Source organism: Phacochoerus africanus, chromosome 12 (assembly GCF_016906955.1).
Source record: "Phacochoerus africanus isolate WHEZ1 chromosome 12, ROS_Pafr_v1, whole genome shotgun sequence".
NCBI lineage: Eukaryota > Metazoa > Chordata > Mammalia > Artiodactyla > Suidae > Phacochoerus > Phacochoerus africanus.
Window position 1 is genome coordinate 397,151 of NC_062555.1, and position 6,308 is coordinate 403,458.

Here is a 6,308-nt window from a genome sequence, read left to right on the forward strand (position 1 = left end):
CTTGTATTAATTATATCTAATTCTCACTTAATGTACACTATTCTCTTTTCTTATATGTTGGGGGAGCTCACCTCAGAATAAGGAAATTCAATGAGGCTGTTGCATTTTGTTTCCACATATGTACACAATTTACATTTTGGATACTTAAGAAATAAAGCTCTTTATCCATTTATCTTTGAAAGGAAGATATACCTTTTGCCCAATATATGTTATTGTATTTATGTTTTCTCCTTTCTTTGGGAAATATCTGTACTCCACATCTCCCTTTCAATTAGTAATGCAGAAGCCTGTAACCAGGAATAGTGGATAATGGATGGAATGGAGAGATGGGAGAAGAAGGCATGAGAATGCATGTAGCAGAAATATAAAGGAGTGAGAGTGTTATTCATATCATGGATGTTGTTTGGTTAAAGGAACATTCAGGCATGTAAAGGCATTTAACAGGAACACTTTAAAAACTTTATGTGAACACATACATTAATAAGCACAGTCAATGCCCCCAAAATATTTGCTTAATGAGTGTAATAGGAGCTTACAATAAGTAATAGATTTTATAAGTGTATATATTAGTGTATATATATTTATATGTATAGTACTTTAACTTATCTGGCAAATGATTTCTTTTTGTTCTCCATATTAAATTATTTATTTTAAAACATTGAAAATAATTATTTCCTTTGCTTTATAGGTACTCATGTATTAAATACCTATTCAAGATTTTTTTATTCAAGTCTACTGAATCTATAAATTTATTGAAGATGACTATATTAAATTTATGTGGAAGATATTTTGAAAAATAAAAAATATTTATTAAATACACCATAATTATTTTGATAGAAATACAACCCAGTGATATGACCCATGTTCATAAATCAATTATTATTTTCATACTTACCCCATATTGTGCATCAGAGTGTATTAACTTGGAATGAAGCTTCCTTTCAGACATTTACTATATAGGGAATTATAATAAACAAAGTGGACAAATGAAAACATTTGAAGTCTTACCAACTTTTTTGTCAGGGGAAAAAGCGTATTCTTGCCCATGGAGAATGGCAATTGACTAAGTCTTTACTCATCACCTAATAGGTTTAAGGCTCTCTAGACATCATGCCAGGCACTATGGTAGGCACAGTGAGGAAATTCACATGAGTAGCTTATGTGCTATGGTGGGTACCAGCAAGGGTGTGTTGCCAATGACTTATACAGATTTCTCTAAATTGCCTGTTTGTAATATCTATCATCCATGTTTTTGTTCCATAGAGTGAGGATTTAATTGTAAATTCTCATGGAATATAGAATAACTCTTACTTGTATAAGGAACCTCTGAGCTTACAAGATACATCTGAGAATTGTAATGTGTTGTCTCACAGACACTGAGGAAGACTTGGGAGCATGGGACAAAAATGACTTAGCAAAATCAAATAGAGTTGAAACCAGAAAGAGAATACAGATCCCATGGAGAAAACTCAGGATTTTCTCAGTGAATTGCATGTCCAATATAGCCCTATATATGTTTAATTATGTGACAGGAACTAGGTGTCTGCAGAGTTAAAAATCCATCATGGAAGAAGTAAGAAAGAATTGAAACAAGTACTGGGCAAGACTGCCAAGGCTTGCTCATGTTATAGTGACTACTCTATTTTTGTTCTAAGAGATTAAGACTAGAATCCTTTCCCAAATTATAGGTATCATTCTTTCTTCTTTGTAGGTATCATTCTATATTCTTTGAAGGTGTTCCTTGGTGAATGGATCTCCCTATGTCTCCCAACAATGTGACTGAATTTATTCTCTTGGGATTCACACAGAATCCTCACTTGCAGAAAATACTCTTCATTGTCTTTTTGTTCATTTTCCTGTTTACCTTGCTAGCCAATACACTCATTGTCATTACCATCTCCCTCAGTCCCACACTTTTGGATCCCTGTACTCCTTTCTTACTTATTTGGCCTTCATAGATGCCACTTACACATGTGTTACCACTCAAAAATTTACCACTGACCAGAGGAGAATGATCTCCTCAGTTGGCTGCATGATTCAGGTCTTCTGGATACATTTCCTTGGAGGATCAGAGGTCATTGTCCTCAATGTCAGGGCCTATGACCTCCATGTGGCCATCTGCAAGCCTCTGCACTATATGACCATCATGAGACAGGGGCTCTGCCAGTTATTGATGGTAGAGGCATGGCTCAGGGGAATACAGCATACCACTGTGCAGATTCTTTTCATGGTCAATTTGCCCTTTTGTGACCCTAATGTCATTGACAACTTCATGTGAGATTTCTTCTCACTGTTGGAACTTGCCTGCAGTGACACCTACAGGATTGGAATGGTAGTAGCAACCAAGAGTGGGGCCAGGTGCTTGCTTATTTTCTCCATGATACCCATCTCCTACATAGGCATCCTGAGCTCCCTAAAATCCCATGGCTCTGTAAGAAGACAACAAGACTTTCTACATGTGGTTCTTAACTTACAGTAGTGATACTCTATTTTGTCCCTTACATATTCAGCTATACACATCCTGTGACAAGTTTCCCTGCAGACAAGTTGGTGTCTGTGTTCTTTACAATCCTCACTCACATGTTAAACCATATCATTTTTACACTGAGATACATGGAGGTGAAAAATGCCATGAGGAATTTGTCAAAGAGGAGAGTAACTCAGGCTGTTCACAATGCCTAGAAAGCGATGACTTATATATCACAGGGAGAAGATTATACTTGTAATTTATGAGAGAAAATTAACACATTTCACAGATCACTGATGGGAAAAAAGCTCTAAAAACTAGCATTTGTTGAATATTTAATAATGACTAGGTCATTTGATAACTTCTAATGTACCTTGCCAAGTCTTCAATATTCATGTTCACAGATTCAGAATAGGCAACAGACAGGACAATTATAAACCCCTAGTTTGTTGATTGTAGAGTATGTTTTTCTGCAGAGTCTTACCGCTACTTTACTAAATTCTTCATATATGTTTCTTGGATAAAGTTGATTTTCCATAGGTTCTTGATTTCAGAACTTCTTTTGTTTTCACTTAGCCAGTGTTAAAGCCAGTGAGGGTTATAACTTCTTAGAGATATGGGGATGGGACAGTTGAGGGAAAGAATCATGGTTGATTTTTTTTTTTGCAAATTTATTGATACCAAAATAGAGACACTCACAAAGAGGCAGAATGGATAATTTAAATATATGTCTAATATTTAATGGCACAAAATATAATCCAGAAATCTTGAAAACACTCTGAATTTTCTCTTGTTTTCTTAAATATCACTATGGCTCAATTATTCTTGAATATAAAGAATAATGCTTTATTTTTCCATATCAAGATTTGAGGATCCATTTTAAACAAAAATAATAAACATCTTTTATGAAATCTCAACAAAAAGTTATATGGTTATGTTCCAAAGCTGTTTCTCTGTAGGGCTGTTACGTATATTTAAATAAAATTAACCCATTACTATATGTCAGGTATAGTCATTTCAGTTGACTTGATGTATTAAACTGGTGGTTTAATCATTATTATATCTATTTTACATAAAATTGAGGCCATGAGAGATCTAATTTATTTGGCTCATATAATGCATGGTTTCCCCATAGATTTTGTCAGGAAAATAAGCATGAAGCTTCCTTTCAAAAGTTTCAGCTACAAACTTCCAAAAGAGTTCTTTACTATTCAGTCATACTTTCTTTCAAATGAAACAGTTTGCCTGTGGTATATTTAGGACTATAGATAAGAAAATTATCTGCAGTCTTAATGATTCGCTGTACATCATGTAGATGGTCTCAAATTCGTTCTATCTTTGTCTTCCCTGTAGCAATATATTTAGCATACAAATAGATAGTATGGTAAGAGATATTTTGCAAATTCAAGTACTAATATTGGTCTTCATATAAGAAAAATGGCTAAGGTGAACTTTCAGAAATTTTGAGGATACCCCCATTTCTCCCCTATGCATATAGAGATTACCAGATTGTCCTACATTATTACATAGCACATATAAATCAAAGTTTCTCTGACTATTACTACCCCAAATCTTGTTACTTCTCATGAATGTCCCTTTCTCAGACTCAGTGACTAACTGGAGCTATTTCTTCCATCATGCCACCATATAATAATGCCAGACCACTGTTCTGGGATTACACTATGCTTCATTTTACTTGGTGACTGTTAGATGACTGTAAGCCAATGGTAAGGATAGGAAAAATCTTGAACAAATTACCTTTTATACTAACATCAAATGGAGTATTTGAAGAGGTGAATTAAGGCTAATTCTTTGTTAGAGACTTGACCAAGGGCTCAGCAGAGGGGTGAGAAAATTACTGAGGTACACATAATAAATTGTCAACAGCAAACATGTAAGCTTTAAGATCTTGGAAGGAAATTTAAGGCAGGATGTGATTCTTATTACGTAAATTTTGGCAGGATTGTAAATATTTTAAGGAATATGAAGATGTTCCTTTGCACTCAACAATAAGAATATCTCCTGTGAACTTGTTTACTGCTGATACTTAAAGAAAATTATGGGTAAGTAAATATGTTGCTCCTAAAAATTAATGACATAAATAATGTTTGGATCTCTTTTGTAAATATATTTTGTTTTAATCTGTACTTTTAACTCTTTGAAAATAGTAGGCATTAACTGAAGATAATGGGCTTACTCTTGTTGAAGGCCAACTATGAGGCATGCATCTGGATAATGTAGCAACAAGTATTATTAGAGAGTTTTACACTCCATTTTATATGAGAAGAATGTGAGACTCAGTGAAGTTAAGCATCAATATCATGTATTTTAAACACTGGATCCTCTACTTGCTCACTTCACAATACATCTTGATAACATGATGTGAACATACCAGGACATAGATCTTAATTTTGGCCACACTCTAAGGCTAAGATTGTCACTAAAGTATCCTCTCTCTCACTCTCTGTTTTTTTGCAGGGGTAGTTTCATCCCTTTAGCTCTTCTTTTACCTGCATGTCTTAAATTACTTGCAGTTACTTGATTTCTCTTGCGTTGAGGAAAATTCCTCTAATGATTTCTCTCCTGTAGATATATTACCCATCTTGGGCATCATGAAAAGTGAAATGTAATGGGCAGAAGAATTGAAATTCAAATGGTTGACTTTCAAATAAAGAGAAAGTTGGGAGAAAGAGTCATTTAGAGGAAAAAAACAACCCAATCCTTGAGGAAAATGATACTGTTTGGACATGAGGGTGGCACCTTGAAGCACTAAATAGGCACTACTTCCATAATGCTGTTTATCTTCCTATCACATAATGTTAATATTTATGATAAATTTACATTAGGAAATTTTGATTAATTTAATTTAACAAAAAATACTGTTCAGTGTCTACAGTGGGCTACAAAATTATGGGAAATGGATATACATCAATCCCATAGGTTGAATAATATAAACAGCTATATTTGTGTGGAACTTAAATTTCAGTGATTAGATTGTTAATAAAGGAGTGAAAAACTAAATTAAAAATGTAATTTTGTTAGTAATAGATAAGATGAGAAAATTTTATAACAGGGTGATGCAAGAGAGTGGTACTATGCATATAGATTTGTGTAGTATTTAAAGGTCAACTAGAATTTCACTTTGGTCTGGGTTTAAATAATCAAATTATATCCTTTCCTTTTTAAAAATAAGGAGGTTTTTTAAAAACATACTTTTGAAATGGGGAAAATATCTCTCCCACTAAAGTAAAAATAGTTCCTTGGTGGTGAACTTTTATTTTGTTTTGTTTTGTTGTCTTTTTAGGGTCACACCCACAGCCTATGTTGGTTCCTAGGCCAGGGGTGTCTCCTAGCCCACACAACAGTCACAACCACACCATATCCAAGCTCCTCTGTGACTTAGACCACAGCTCATGGCAATGCCAGATCCTTAACCCACTGAGAGAGGCCAGAGATCAAACATGCATCCTCATGGATGCAGGGCAAATTCATTTCTTCTGAGCCACGATGGGAACTCTGTGAACTTTTTAAAATTGTTTTTACATATAATGCACAGATATATACAAAGCATGAAAAAAGGTAGCATATTTGTGGTGTTATTTTACTTTATTTTCTTTCATTTGGATAGTCTATTATTTTTTTATTTTTTAAAGTTTTATTTAAGTATAATTGATTTATATTGTTGTGACAATTTCTGATGTACAACAAATGATTCAGTTATACATGAATCAATTATACACATGCATTATTTTTCAGATTCTCATCCCAAACAGATTATCACAGAATATTGGATAGAGTTCCTTCTGCTATACAGCCAGGTCCATGTTGGCCAAAATTTCAC

General features: G+C 34.0%; 1 pseudogene; it reads left to right on the forward strand.

Annotated features, from left to right (window-relative positions):
* Nucleotides 1-1,748: 1,748 nt before the first annotated feature.
* LOC125112946 (olfactory receptor 140-like) lies at nt 1,749-2,682 on the forward strand (annotated as a pseudogene).
* Nucleotides 2,683-6,308: the final 3,626 nt, after the last annotated feature.